Source organism: Rousettus aegyptiacus, unplaced genomic scaffold (genome assembly GCF_014176215.1).
Source record: "Rousettus aegyptiacus isolate mRouAeg1 unplaced genomic scaffold, mRouAeg1.p scaffold_m13_p_8, whole genome shotgun sequence".
In the NCBI taxonomy this organism is placed as follows: Eukaryota; Metazoa; Chordata; class Mammalia; order Chiroptera; family Pteropodidae; genus Rousettus; species Rousettus aegyptiacus.
This window is the reverse complement of record NW_023416311.1, coordinates 85,931,160-85,948,162: the sequence shown is the minus strand read 5'-3', so window position 1 is coordinate 85,948,162 and position 17,003 is coordinate 85,931,160. Positions and strand designations below refer to the sequence as shown.

Sequence of the window (17,003 nt, the reverse complement as noted above, 5' to 3'; positions counted from 1 at the left end):
TGCCATTTGCTGTGTCATATACCTCTACCTTTCCTCTAAAACAGATCCATCTTTTCCTAAGTACACCTGACTCTCTCCATCAATCAGCCTTTGCCCAGCCTGTTATACCAACCACTCAGGTGGCTCTCTATTCCACATATGAGCTTGCTCAAAGCTCTTCCATCTTAAACAGAAGACCCTGCGGTGAATCGACCTATGATATGTCAGCTATCGTCTATGTGATGAGTCAACCAAGATGTGGTTCCACTGGCTTTCTTGCCTTTACAAATCTATCTTTCCTGTAAAAACTGATTCTTATCTGAACTCACTGAGAATTAACTTTTTCCACTTCTTTTTCACTAAGCCATCTTTCAGCAAGGTAACAGTGAACAACACTCAGAATCTGCATATAAAAATTAAAAATTAGCATGCACTGCCCCAGAGCTCTAAAATATTGTTTGATATACATATTTTGGAAATAACTTTTTTTTTCTAGAAAGTTATATACAAGCTAACTCATATTTGGTAAGCCTTGTCATGTTAAACCTTATCCAAAATCATCATCCGATTTACTCCTTAATCTCACACAATGTTTGCACAAAGTGGTATCCCTGTTCCAAAGAATATGTAATGTTTCTGGGAGCACATTCTCATTTTATTCAATCCTTTGAAACATCAAGCCGAATTTGGGATTTCTTCAGGGTCCTTTAACCCACCCTCTCTGTGCCCGTGTCTTCACAACATCTAAACCTTGACCATTTGTTCACCTTTTCTCCAGTCACTCAGGAAGTCACCCGGTAAGTTGCTTGAACCTCACTGAAATTTTTGGCTTCCCGTATGTTCATTCATTCATTCATTCATTCATTCATTTATTCTGCCAATATTTAATGGCAGAATAAATAAATGAACGAATGAATGATTGTAACAAGATATGTGCTATGCTGTGGATTATTTTAAGTTAAATAAAATAGCCCTGGCTCCCTGGAACTCTCATTTTAGCTGGAAAAAGTCAAAGAAGTATTATGAGGACCAAATGAGAAAAATAATACATGTAAATAAATGCTTTATGAAATAAAATTGTATTTATTACAGAAATGATACACAGCCTCTCTAAGAAGTGAAGAAAGTGTTAAAGCTTGGTTCAGATTTTTAATTTTTCATGAATTCAATATCTGACATGGGCCTATTAGATGACTAATAATAAGTATTATCTACATATAATGCAATATTTTGCCATGTTGACACTAAGGAAATTTGTCAGAACATGGAAATATATAACCAAATACAACAAACCAAGAAAAACATTTCGATTGATCACAGTTCACTTGAAATTTTAGATAATCACTGAATTTCTGGGTACTGGTATTATGATACACAAGCAACAAATTACTCTAACATCGATCATTGTGTCATTATGATTGTCAGACCAACTACTCCCACAGTGCATACTTAGTCACTATGTGTAGCATTTAACCCAAAGTGAACCAAAAAAATATTTCTTAGAAGAATCCCCTAAGTATAGGGAGTATAAACACTGGAGATAGTGAGACGGTTTTACCTTTCAAATTAAAATAAGAGAATAAGTAAGTAAACTAAAATAAACAGAGAACCCTGTCTTTAGTGAATTTTACAATAAGCTCAGCCAAGGTTTCAGAGATTCTTCAACTTCTTTGAATAAAAGAATGTGTATTTTTAAGTAAAACCCTCTTGATCTGTACATGCCAAATCCTTTGCTAAAACTGTGTGAGACTCTGGAGTTGCCAGTAATCATTATCTATTTTTAAAATAATAATATTACATTATATTTCAATATATTTCCCTCTAGGTTATAAGTACTTACCATAATCCTCTTATTTTGGTTTTTATTCTCAAAACAACTCTTTGAGGTATTAGAAGGAACTAGAGGATGGACAGTTCCTGAAAGTCAATGGACTGGCCAAGCTGGGACTTTCATATAATGTAATGTAATTTTTAATCCTGGATAAGTCCTAAATGTTCTACTTTATGTTGTAGAACAAAATAATTATAGGCTACTTTTCATAAAGGTTTTTGTAAAACTTTTTCTAGCCACACTCTGTAAATATATTGAGGCTAAACATGGAGTTTGTATAGTTTCGCTGACTTTTTTTTTTAAATATTAAATTTTTTTTGTAATTAAACAAATCTGCAATGACAGTTTGTCATATATATATTAATTTCAGTAATCAAGAAGAAATAATAAAGCTTCATGATCACCCAGACTTTTAAAAAGTTATTTTTTTAAAAAATGGTAAAATATTACAGTCTGTAATTTTTTTTACTCTAACAAAGATAAATCTATTTTGTTTCTAAAATTTATATTCTAATATCCACAATAATGATTATTCCCTGTTAATATAGTAGTTTTATACATTCTTTTCATATAGGTAAAATTTCAAAATGTATAAAATTTTATAAGTTTCAATATTGTTTACCTTTAACATTTCTCCTTATAATCTAGTGTGTTAATAATTTTTACTCAGCTCTACACACACAAGTGTTAGCATATGCCCAGACATACACATAAAAACACAAATTCACACTGCACTGGTCATTTAGAATTTTGAAACCTATTAAAGATTTGGCAATTATATTATTATAATTTTGACACACATATAGAATATTATGTTACTAAACATCTTCTTTTGAAACAATCCTATCCCTATTGGTAAAATAGACTATGGATGTTTATACAAACAAAGATACAGATGACATCTTCATCTGGTAAAATATAAAGAATTGGGGCAATTTCAAAGGATGCAGATTTTGTTATTTTAAAATTAACTTGTTGTAGCTAAGATACTCAGTCTAAATCCAGCTCTAGTCAGATTAAAGAGTTTAAGATAAGAAGATTATGCCATTTTTCTGGTGGATTTTGACCAAGTCAAAACTTACCAATTAATTTACTTTGAATGACTTTCCAACATTTTGTATATCAAGTTAAAATTTTAAAAATGTAAAGAAAATATGCTTATAAACAATACTTAGTTTACTTGTCACAGACACAAATGAGTGTCAAAAATGCCTAAAATCAAATGAAAGACTTTTGGATTAGGTATATGAATATTGGATGTTGTAGAACTAACTGGTAAATTATTGATTTGTTTTACAATGTAGTTTCAATAATCTACAATTATTGTTTAAAATTGTATTTGTGTAATAATTTATTGGATCTTAGCACATAATTTAACCATTATCAGCACCATGGTGATACAGGTTATAAGGTAAATATATTCATAAATAAATCTAAAAATTAATTGCTTGGACATATTACTTTTTATCCAATCTGTTAGTAGATTTAAATCACTTCACTTGAGAAAAAATAATATCTGTCCTATGTACTAACTCACATTTTTGCTTAGTAATTTTTAACAAGGGATAGCATAATTTTATCTCCAATTTATTAAAATTCCAAATGACATTTTTTCTAGGATCTAAAATATTCATATCACTACATGTATCACTCCTTCTCTTTTGATGATTTTTTCCCTACTTACCTCACTCTCTATCCTAATAATTATTTTAAAATAAAATCAAATGCTATCAGAGAGAGTAAAATATCACAGATTGATGTCATTACACAAGGCTTCTTATGTAGGCTCAAACTTTTAAGTCACAGTTCAAAACAGTGGCTGAGTGGAGAGCAGAAACAAATGATGGTTGATTTTGTCTTCCCAGGGGCAATCTCTACTTTTAGAGAGAAAGAAGCTAAAGAATCCTTATTCCTCCATATTATAACTAATTCTCTTTAGCAATGTAAAGCCAGCTGGAGTCAAATCACATTGGTTCTCTGGGTGTGTGTGTGTGTGTTGCATGGGTGTGAAGTGACAGCAATTGAATTGCCCCCACCCTCTTTTTCTGTCACAATTTCCTAAAATATGAAATTCTGCCAGATTTTTATTTTCATGAAAATCATTGCCTTCTCTCACTGGATCTTCTCCATGGAAAGAATGGTGACTTGCCTTTTTGGTGAGATATTCTCTATTGAGTGAATTTGAGCTATGGCTTCTTAACTCTGTGATTGGGAAGGCAGGCCAGCATCTCCCAAACAGTAGTTCTGACATTTACTAATATTTTAAATGCTCCTATTTTCTTATGCATCCACTGTGTTGTCTAGCATATGCCTTGGAATGCATAAATTTCCAAATGGAAATCACGAATCTAGAAATAAGAACTATTCCTTGTTTAGATTTAAATTCGTATGAACAAAAATCCTGGAGTCCAATTTTATTCTACTCTTTTCTCTCTCACTGCATATCTAAGTCAGCTGAAGGCTCTGACTTTGAATTATGTCCAGAGTCCATCCTCTTTCACCAGGTCTACTAACACCCTGGCCCCAACCATCCTTACCTCTCACCTGTACCACTACAACAAGGCAGGTATCTGCTCTGCTTTATGCCATTATCAAGACAGCAGCCAAAGGAGACTCTTAAATCCTAAGTCATTTCATACTATTCCTCTGCTCAAAATCTTCAACTGACATCCCAACTCAAATTAGAAGCCAGTCTTCACAATGGTTTCCAAGGTACTAGAGCTACACTGTCCACATGTGGTTACTGAGCACTTGAAATATGACTAGGCAGAACTGATATATTCTGTAAATGTGAAATACACACTGAACTTCAAAGACTTAGGATGAAAACAGAATGTAAGATGCTCTGTTTGTAATTTTGTTAATTACAACTGAAAATAACATTTTGTATATTTGGGGGTAAATAAAATACAAAAATTAATTTTAATTTTGTCTATTTGTTTTTATTATAACTACTAAAAAATTATTTTTCTCCTGGGAAGCACAGTATGAGAGGGGCTTGCCAGTTACTTCTCTGACCTAATTCCCACCCCATCTGAACAGTGGTCACACTGGCTTACTCGTTCTTCTTTCATTCAATATGGCAGGGTCTCACCTGCCTTAGGGCTTCTGTCAATCCAAGAATAATATCAAAATTTAAGACCTTAATGTTGGTGAACTGTGGGTCAATCAGCTAACAAATTTCTATTAAGCATCAATAACGTTAGACATTCTCCTAGCCTGGAATTTTTATGGTTAATACAATAGAAAAATGCTCTGTACCCAAGGAGTCTGAATTCTATTAGGGATCCATTATAATGTCTATAAAATGCAAATCTATTGAGGAAAAAATGTAGAGAATTTTGCTCATAAAAATATCATTGCCATAGAAGCGACGATGAACAATTCAGAGAGACGGCAAAAATCAGCCTCTCTCAGTCTCTCTCTCTCTCTCTCTCTCTCTCTGTCTCTCTCTCTCTCCAAAAATGTCTTGGAACATTTTTGAGGAAAATGGACATATGAAAGAATGCTTTCGCTACATTTGAAATAGAAAAAAATGTTATGTGTTAATTTTATTAAAAATTTAGATTTTTTCCCCCTAAACATTGAAACATCTAGTGTCATCTAGGGGTTTTTGGATACCTTTTGTAATTTATATTATTACAAAATAATCTAACAGTATGCTTTATCTTTTCAGTAACTTGAATTGTTATGCTCGGTCAAATATACTGAACTATCATTGCTAATTCTTATTCTAAAAGCAAAATAATTATGAATTTATTTTCGAAAATATTACTAACTAGCAAACAAAGCTTATACATAATGCTTTGAGATTTTTAATAATTATGAATGTCAATGAAACGCCCAAGAAGGTGGAAAACTGAAAGGACACTTTGATCATTTTATCTTTCACAAACACGCTTAGTGTAGAACTTTGGTATTTTATTTTTCATGGTTCATAAAGAAATCTGTGTATATTCCCATTAAGACATCACTAATAATTATTGCTTATAGACAATAATTATTAAAATAGTTTATATTAGCTCCAAGATTATCTTTGTCTCTGTCAATAGCATGTTTTAAATATCTTGAATTCCTGTTTATTAATGATATATTTTTATGATGCATACAGCTGATAGTACATGATTCAAAATGTATGAGCAGTTCAAAAGTTTATCTATTTTAAATGATTAAGCCAAAGCTTCTTCCTAGAGGCAACCACTGTCAATAGTTTCTTAAATTGGTTTTATACAAACTTACACACACACACACACACACACATACACACTTAGGCACTTACACATCCTTTCTAAATAAACACAAACAAGAATATGTATACATGCTGGTATTTACTATGCTTTTCTCTATTACTGTATCTTGAGAAGTTTTCTTTATTAACACAGAAAATTCCTTTAATCAAGTATTTTAAAATACTATTTTAATATGTAGATGAACTAATATCCATTTCACAAATACACTGCAAATGAATACTTTTTTCTTTTAGTTTAAAATAATGTAGGATCATAAATGACATTTTGAAAACATGAATATAATCAAAGGAGAAAGTAAAAAACCAAACCACACATTTCCATCTTCAAAGATCTACTCACTGTTAATATGTAACCTTACAATATTTTTATAGTAAAAGGGTAATTAGCATGAACTGAGATTATGAGCGCCTTATTAAAATCAGTTCTTTTTCATTTTCTTTGTTTTACTAGATAGTGAACTACTTGAGAGATCATATCCTATTTATCACTATCTCTCTAGGGTTTAGGATAGAAGTAATATTCATAAAATAATATTGCAATAGCTTTACTTTAAATAGATAAGAGCTAATTCGTTTCTAAATTTTTATCACGTTTATTTTCCTAAGAAGATTTTAAAATATCTTAAAATTCTTTTGAAACACAAAATTTTTAGCTTCGAATTATAGTATGCCCAACATTACCTAGACTGTGATTACATGCTCCTTCAAATCTCTCTTTAATTTCGCTTGTGTTGGGATTACCTCTTCAACCATACTGTGAATTTCAGGATGAAAATAATTTATTAGCCTATTCTCTTTCCAACATTGTTTGACACAGTGGTGAACAGGAAGTTAGTTTAGACTTATTAGAAGCTTAAAAATTATAATATGTTACTTGCATTATATTAAAGATAATGTCACTCTCAGGACTATGAAACAAAAGCTACAATATCGTTTAGTGTCTACCAGTCACGGTCGAGGTATATTTGAATACCCTCTTTGTAATTCAGAATATGGCTACACAAATTAAAATCCAAATATACAAAAAAGATTTTACTATATCTACATTTTTATTCAATAATTACCCTTAAAAATGACAAAATTAGGACTTCTGGTAAACAGACTGAGGTTGATACTCGACTAAAGTTAATGTATAAATAAAGAACATAATCTAGGAAAGGGAAAAAAAGGTAAAGGATATGAACAGGAAAAGTACTAAAGAAGAAATCAGAATGGCCCATAAATATATGAAACAAGGTTCACTATGACCACTAATTAAAGAATGCAAATTCAAACAATAATGGGATCCACTACTACTTAATGATTAAGATAATCTCGGGTCAAATAATCCCGAGGTTATAAGACTCTGTACCTTACTAGCTATGTACCATTTAATGTTTTTGTGTCTTCATTTGCCCATTTGTATTCTCAGAATGATAATAGTATCTATCTAATAAAATTGCTATATTAAAATTATGTTAGGAAAATATGCAAGAGAAGGCCTGAGTTTGATAATCACTTAACAAATGTTAGCTAATAATCATGATAAATCATTCCACACCCATGGGATAAACAAAAATAATAATAATGAATATCTAATAAAAAATAAAGACAAAAGAATGTTGGGTCATTTGGAATATTTAATTCCAGAATGTGAGAAAAGTTTGGCAATACTGAAGTAGAAGCATTTATACTGTAGTGTTATTTATATCTATAAAAATGGAAACAATGCAAATGATGATATATATATGTGCTAGAATACAACACAATAGTTAAAATAAACTAACAAGTAAATTAATGGAAAGAATCAAGCATTTATCTCTCCTTTCTGATATGAGCCTTATCATGGATTAACAAAATATTTAATGAAATGTTAGGTATTCAGCAAATAAATGGAGTATGTGAATTAGAATTATGGTTTTGCAGCCTTTAATGAAATAATGGATTTAGGCATTGGCTTCTAAAAATCACAAAGAGAGAGACATTATGTTCCTTCTGATTTAAGTACATACTACCACCTGTGATAGTTTTAGGGAAAAAAAAAATCAAACCTGAATCTCATTACAAATTTAAAGGAAATAAAGGATAAGAACATTTTGAAATTAGCAAACTCCAGACCTTGGGAAACTCTAAAGGAAAATGAGTAGGTTTCTCCGATAAACAACAAAGAAAGGAGAGAGATAGAGAAAGAGATTGATTTTAGAACTAGATTTAGAATAAAAATATTTAGGAGACATCTTTATTTGGATTCTGATTTTTAAAATGTTTTAAACAAAAAAAGGGAAGATAATGTGGAAAATGTAAGCACTAAGTATTTGATGAAAATTAAGAAATATTGTTTATTTTAGGCATCATAATATTTTATATTCAAATATTTATAAACCAAATAGTATTCTATCAGGCATTTTCTTCATAATCATATTGGGAGGAGAGTTTGCATATAAATTAAAGAAGACTGTCCAAATAGTGAAAATTGTTGGAACTGGCAGGTGGGTAAATTAAATTTAATTATATCATTCTCTCTATTTTGAACACATTATAAATTTTCATAATAAAAAGTTATTAAAAATTGATACACATTTACATAGTAAAAAAATATTAAAACACCAACTAGAAGAGTGCACACAGGAAAAATATTAAAACACCAACTAGAAAAATAATATACAAAAGTATATTATTCTCTGCATTTTTCATAAAAATGTGTATTAATATGTATATAACATTAATTTTATATATATCAAAGGCAATTCATAATTATAATTTACCACTTTCAAATGTTACTTAGATTTTTCATCAGTATAAGACTATTACTGAGCATCTATTAGATATAAGGAATACTGGCTAGTTGAGCTTGCATTAATCAACATGTCATTATCCTGACTAATAAAGATGTCTTTAAATCTAACTTACTCAAAGTGTAAATCTACTTGTCCTCTCTTTGATGAAATAGAAGTATAGTTATATGCACTAGAATGAAATAAAACAGATTTCTTAATTGTGTGAAATAATCGTAATTCACAGTCTACATAATAAAAATTTTTTGTAGATTACACTTATTTACCTGCTAAAATATAGTTCAAACTTAGTAAGCTTGCATTTCTCAAGTGAAAACTAAAAACTTATTTTGAAAGAACTCACATATTTTACTTCAAGGAAACAATATATAAACCATTCCATTTTCATATATGTCAACTAAATCGGAGGTGCCAGGTACCAACTGACAGACAGCCGCCACTTGGGAAACAAAATTCATCTCAAGTCTGATCTTCAATTTAAAACTTATTAGAGAAATCATTACGTATCACTGAAATATTAAATAATAATTGACCAAATGTGTTTGTACCTCTTATCTCTATGTTTTTTAAATTTTAATAAATTAAGACAAAAGGTAAAGAGCACAAATGGAAGTTGTTTTATCACTAAATGAGGAAATTACGACTCAAATACAATTTTAAAAAGTGTTTTGTTTTATTTTTATTTTTTTTCCATCTTTTTGGGTTGGAAAGACATTAAAACCTCTCACCAAGAACAAATTGCTTAAAATCAGCTCTTTATGGATATCTGTGTTTTATTACTAAATCAATTGTTACTCTTCTTTTCCATTTATTTCATATAAATCTTGATTATTATACCATAAAAGCTCATTGAGAATAGAAAATCTTTCTTTACTATAAAGAAATACCATTTATAGTGTTTATAACAAAAAATTTTATACATTTAGCAGCTACATACTGCAAACTAATGGTGACATTTCTTTATTTTTTTTAATTATAGTTGGCATACAATATTATATTAGCTTTATGTGTACAACCTAGTGATTTTAAATTTATGTATCTTTGAATGTGATCTAATGGTAACGTTTCATAGTAAAACAATTCCAACTGTCCCTATCAATAATAAAGAATATATTGCTAATAAGAATTCAGGAGACCATTAGTTGTGAGGCTAGGGAGATAAGACAAAAATTAATTTGCAGAGAAAATTTTTCATAGAGAGTCTAATCTAACGGAGTTTGTCAGAACAAAAATTATACATGAAACTTGTGTGTGTGTGTGTGTGTGTGTGTTTTTAATAGAGCACAGGCATTAGCATGTTTATATTAAAAAAAAAAAAAACTAAGCAAGAAATCTCAATTTCACATTAACATGGACCACACTCAAGTGAACAATTGCTCAGCTTATGTGATGCTCTATGGTTTCTGCCCTTTTCCTTCTTTCTCCATCTTGCCTATTTATTGGAGAGGAACACAGCCAAGTTCAATTCATCACTGCTACACACAGCTTCCCCGAGATGCTGCCACTGTCACCCACTCCCTCCATCTGGCCTTAGTCTGAGCATGGTTTCCTCTACAACTGTTGCCAGTCTGTTGCCATAGCAGCAGCTAAGAGAGCTATGACAGGACAGGAAAGAAGGGAAAGCACATTCCATTTCTATGCTTCTTGTTGAGATTTTGAAGTGGTTCCAAGGTCCCACTGAAATGTGATGGAAAAAAAACAATTTAACCTAAGATATCTAGGATAGAGAAACACCTTTTCCAAAGGGAAGTAAATGTGTATTAGTGAGAAACATTTCAACCCTACAAACTGAGAATTAAGGCGCACTCTCCCATGGTCAGAAGGAGACACACTGGTTATACGATGAAGAAGTAAAAGTAAAGAAGGAGAGTTTTTAGGCCTTTATTGATGGGAGAGTAGAAAGACAAGCTATAACCAAAACTGTTGGATCAATGTTTGGAAATTCTTTTTAACTGAAAATCATGCACTGAGTCCTCACATTACCATATCAATATCTGAATAAATATAAAGTGAGCATTTTCTAGCTACTATATTGTAATTCCATGTTAAAAATCATTACCTATATTTAATTTCTTATTTAAAAAATACAGTACACATTAATGTTTCCAGAAAAAAAAATTCTATCAGAATTTCACCAAAAACTTAAATTTTATAGGTTCCGATGGTAACCAGGAGTATATACAAACATTGTATGCAGAAAGGCAAAATACTATAAGCAAAAGCACTGAAAATCAGACACTAGAAATCAATGAATTCTAATATTAGCTTTAAAAAAGCCTACTGTAAAAGCTTTTGGCAAGTAGGAGTATTACTCTCAAGGTTCATGTTATAATCACTGAGTTGGAAATATGTCTTAAAAGGTCATCTTGTCTTTCTCCTATCTCCAAGTGGGACTACATAAAAAAAAAAAAAAAAAAAAAACAGACAAGGGCTGTTGTGTCCTACTTTGGAAAGCCACAGGGAATCAGATTATGCCACCTGTTTTAAAATCCTAATTATTCTCCGTGTTCATAAGTTTCGCCTTTTTTAATTTAAATACAGAAGATAGATGAACAACTTTTCTTCAAATTTCAGCATTATCCCTGTTTCTATAACCAAATGTTCTGTATTGTCTTTTCTGGAAAAATAACAAAAACAAAAAACAAAAAAAAGGAAAAAAATAAAAAGAACAGGCTTGTTGTACTAATAATCATAACACTGAAAAGCTTCAAAACGAAGGGCAGTCTCAATGAAAAGACTGATATTTTCAAGCATTCTCATTAAAGGTCAGACTTTATATTGAATATCTGTGATTTACTATTAACCAATAACATAACTTTACTAATTAAAGAAAAGGTGGTTATAGAGGATGATGGGTAAATTTGACATTCAGAGAATACCAGTGGGCTGTTTTGCAGTAACAGTTTGAGAAACTAATAGATAAAACCACAAAGCCTGTCCCCAAGGCCAAAGGTTTTGCTTCCAGATTGAAGCCTTTCAGAAGGCAAAACATCTTTGGCTGGTGAACAAATGGTTTTTATCATCATCTCATTTGCTATAATTTTATCTGAGTGTTCAGCCTCCTTTTGAAAATACCACTATTATATTTCGTCAATCCTACAAATATTTACTAAGTGCCCACCCTGCCCAAGGCATATTTTTCTTACTTTGAATGTCTTAAAACATGATCAACACCCGACATGATCAATATCCACATGCTTCTCTTAGCCTTACAAAATATTACTATTAATACTAGTATTTAATATGTACTCAGCATTGTATCATTGTCTGCTAAATTGATCTTTTACATTTATTACTATGAGGGTGCCTCTACCCAAACAAGAACAGTGAGATAACCACACAATAAATCTAACATTTCAGAGATTAAAGTAACCCAAGAGCTTTGGTTGCAGGTGAATTAGACATATTTAGGCTATTTGGGTTACACAGAGCTAGCTGTATGATAGTGTATATATTACATGTATATTAAACTTACAAATTCAACTATACATATTCAAAAGCTGGGAAAGAAAGATAAAGAACATGAAGGAAGCAAGGGAGAGAGGGAGGGAAAAAGGATATGGGAGGGGAAGTGGGAGGAAGAAAGGAAGAGAGAGAGAAAGCCAGCCGGCAGCCAGCCAGCCAGCCAGCAAGCATTTGAACAGTTTAGAAGATCCCACTCTTTGCCACACTGCAGGCTACTATGCTGCAGTGTGAGCGTGAACTATACTCAGAAACGCTCAGGTTCCCTCTCAGTTTGCATGTGCCTCTCATGGTGGGAGCATCTCAGCAGGTCAAGAGTGATTCTAATGTTTAAAGATGAATCTTATTCCTCTAATATGCAAGCCAATTATTTTAACTCATGTTCAACTAAAATACAGTGATATATTTTGAGTGTGAAAACTGGCTATGTTAAAGCTATTGACAGGCTAAATTAAACTTCTTAACATTTCTCCTCCTAAACATCTTAGTTAAAATAAAACATAATTACTTATATATTCATATATCTTGTGACTGCTGCTTAAAAATCTTTTTATTATTTAATATCCTTAGGAATCAGTAGTTTGTTTTATTTTTTAATTAATTATTTTTTATTCATGTTTCTTTTTTATTTATTTATTTTTATGGTGACATTGGTTAACAAAATCCAGTAAGTTTCAGTTGTATACTTTAACAGTTAGGCATATATATGCTTATACTGTGTTCATCTCCCATAGTCAGATTTCTTTCCATCACCACATAGTAGTCTGTGTTTTAAAAGTCTACCTTAAATATCTTGTGCTATCTTTCCTTTTATTTCCTTACTACCTCCTTATCATTCTATTTCAATCGCAAAAATAGTCTCCTAACCATTCTCTTCACTTCCAGTATTTTATACTTCAATCAAAATCACTTGCTATAGTTATGATCTTAATAAGCACTAACTTTATCACATAATTCAAAACTTTCAAGGACTATTCTTCAAATAACAATTAAGACTAAATTTATCTCTGACTTCAAGAGTAGATATAAGTTGATTCTATTTTTCAAGGATTATTCTCCCTTAACATTTAATCATATTTTTTATCAGGACACTACTCTTCCTCAAATTCTTTCTTTCTTGTTAATCTGAGTACTTGAAATACCCTTTGCCTCATTTCACATTAGCTTCTGAGTTTCTACCCATCTTTCTAATGACAGAGAAAATGTTTTTAACAAGCACTTGAATAGTATGCACATTCAATGAGTGTTTACAGAATTGATTTGAAATCTACTTTCCATATTTAGGTAAGAAACTCCTGGCAAAAACACCAGCCTCTACTTGAATATTTGAAAATAATGCATTGCTTCATGAGGCAATTCATTATAAACATTTTTAAAATTTAATTTAAATTTGTCTTCTTGAAACTTTCATTCAGTTATCCTAAAAATTCTGCTTAAATTGGAGTGTTTTAAGATATTCTGTGTTAAATTTCACTGGTAATAAGGTTCCTTATTTATTTTCTGTTTATACAATGATAGTTTAAAGAACTAGACAACTAGACGTATGCCCACCAAACCTCATTATGGTATAGAGAGCATATGTGCAAAATTTTCATTTGAACATATGGAGGACAGAAGTCAAATCATAGCTGATGTCAAAACACATAACTTCCGCTACTCCACATTCTGTGAAGTCCATCAATGCTGTATTCGTTTTTTAACTTATAGAGAACCTCGTCGCTTGACCAAAGACATTCTAATTATCAATAATGGGAGCTAATTAGTTGTACGGTATCAAACTAAGGGACTTCAAAAACCCATCATGTTTGCCTAAAACCACCAGTAGAGTCACTGTCAAAACTGCTGTAGTCAGTCGTATATGCATTTCACAATACTCACTGAATATCCATTGATGTCTTAGAGAAACATGAACAAAATTATATAGCAATAAGAAACATTCCATTTGATTTGAGAAAAATGTATTAAACTTGCACTCTGTATAAACCATTGACTTTATTAAAAAAAGGTACCACTCTTGTCTCCATGGGCATTATCACATACTAGGAATGCCAAGCATTTAAGCTATTATAACAATTAGGATTGCATAACATATATGACATAGTATTTGTTCAATGATACCATAGTCAGAACACAATTCTACTAAAGTCTCATGTAAAGTTGATACAGAGAAAGAGCTCACCTGTCCTGCCAGCTGTTCCACAGCCAACCTACAACCACATTATGAAAGATCCTATACTTTTAGATTCTAAGAATATGTGCTACTGGTTTCAAATAGTAAACATACAAACTTTGGCATGTAACTTTAAAAAGTAATGTTGAAATGTATGCCACAGGAGAAAACAAAATATAAACACAACAAACTACTTTATTAAATTTGCCACCAAATACTGCTTTTTATTCTTTTAAGAAAAATACAAAACATTATCTATTAACACAGAAAATGACTCTCTATGATATGTAAATGCGAGTCAGTTTTTAATTCATGAATCTATGTTGGGGAACCCCACTTAATTTTTTAATATCCCAGCCCTTTTCTTATTTTATATTACTATCCATCGCATATACCTCATCCAATGAGAGTGTTTACTTTACCATTACACAAACTCATATATCAATCCCATGTCTGTGCCTCTGTAAGATGTCCTCTCACTAAGGTTGACTTCTCTAAATCTGACTAATTATTGTAGGCACAGTTCATGTCTTCTTTCCTGAACCCAGCCCTTCCTGGCCTTTTCAACAACGAACAATTTTTCTCTCCTTAAACTAGAAGACTACTTGTAGTTTGGGAAAAAACAGTTGGCATTTGATGAAATATAGTATACCATCCATATCTGCAGAAGAATGGCTCATGAAAAGTAACATACATATTATAAAACTCATTTTTTAAACAAAAATGTGAGAAGTGATCTTGTTTTCTTCTGTTTCTTTCTCTTCTAGTCCTTTCAACATTTCTTGAGATGCAACGATAAGATGGCCAGAATTCATAAATAAAATCTGCCCCAACTGTAGTAAGTCATAATTTTAAATTAGTGTGTGAGAGTGATTTTTTTTGTAATTTGTCCCATGTTATAGATTCATTAACTTATAATTATGTCATCTAAGACATAGACAAATTTCCTCTTGCAAAGTTTGTCAGTACAATATTCAAGATTAGAAGTGCAGTCTTTAGACATAGTACTTGCATATTTGACTACTTCTAAAGAAAACATTAGGTCTTTGTGGAAAACTGTTAGAAAAAAAAGTTAAGATTTCTTGAAGTTTTTATTGAAATATTCTGAGGCTTTGATTTCAGGAAAAAGAATAAACCATGGGCCTAAGTTGAGTGACTTCAATGTAAACTCTTATATATTAATGGTTAATAAGAACTTGTACTGTAAGTCAACTATGATAATCAGAATCAACAGAAATAGCTTCTAATCAGAGGTAATTTCTACTGGGGTAAAAATGATGATGTATTCTGATTACTTGTTTCTTTTTCCTTCTATACTGATAAGTTGATATCACTGTTGGATGAGATGGTTGCATTCATTTCTCCTAATCATTACCCTACCTCCACTCATCACTCACAGACAAAATTACATGTACATATTCACATATATTTGTATTGTGGAAAACGAAGAGATTTTTTTTTCCTACACATAGATTATTACATCGTCTTAGGAGTTATTTAATCTTCTATGGCAGAGATTGTATTCTCAAGTGTTCCCTTCTTTAAAAATAGAACCATGACTTTTGTTGGGGTCAGCATGTTGCTTGGGTAAAAAAACTATATTTTCCACTAATTTTTATAAATAGAAGTGTTTGTGCGATGAAAGGCAAAGCATTAGCATTGAGATTCCAAAGGGACTGACTCACATGGTCTGTACCCCACGACCCCTGGCTCTTTATATTTCCTTCCTTTTACAAAAGAAAGGGGGGTGCACAATGGCTTGAGTTGCAGAAACCATCTTATAAGCATGAGAATAAGAACCGCTCCCTGGAGAAATTGGCTCAGAAATCTAAAAGAAAATTATTTCATCCCTGATGAAATTGTGTTTTTACCATACCAGCTTTTTGGTGACTATCTTTGGACTTCTCTCAATGCCAACAAACAAACAAACGAAGTAATCTTTAGCTATTATAATCTAAAGCAGGGGTCCCCCCTCCCCAGACCACACAGCAGGAGGTGAGGGGAGGGAGCGAAGCTTCATCTGTATTTGCAGCCGCTCCCCAGCGTTAGCATCACCGCCTCAGCTCTACCTCAGATCATCAGGCATTAGAGTCTCATAGATAGGAGCACTTCTCCCTGGTGCCAATAAGGTTGGGGACTCCTGATCTGGAGTATTTGCTATACATAGTCTAATGCAATCCCTACTGATACACCCTCCTAAATATTGCCAGTAATAAGAACTTCAGATAAATTCATCTTAAATAGAGGAAAGCAGTTTTGGTTGGTGACACTAGACATTTAATTGACTCATAGCTAAAAGGCTCCTAACTCAAATTAAGTTATTCACTTGTCCAGAGTGATGATTTAAGACAAATGTATCTTAAAGGATTTACCAAGAAAGTATATCTCTTTAAATTAGAGACTTCCTGGGTAATTTGTGAACATTTCCTTGGATTACTAGTACATTTGGTAATAACTCTTTAATTTTTTTCAGGGTAATATTATTGACAATGTAATCTATAATATAAAACATTTGGCACCTCAATCATTTATTTGTTG

General features: G+C 31.6%; 1 protein-coding gene across 1 annotated transcript in view; it reads right to left on the bottom strand.

Moving 5' to 3' along the window:
* The window catches only part of HCN1 (hyperpolarization activated cyclic nucleotide gated potassium channel 1), a 315,929-nt gene that overhangs the window by 168,527 nt on the left and 130,399 nt on the right, over window positions 1-17,003 (bottom strand). The window lies entirely within an intron of this gene.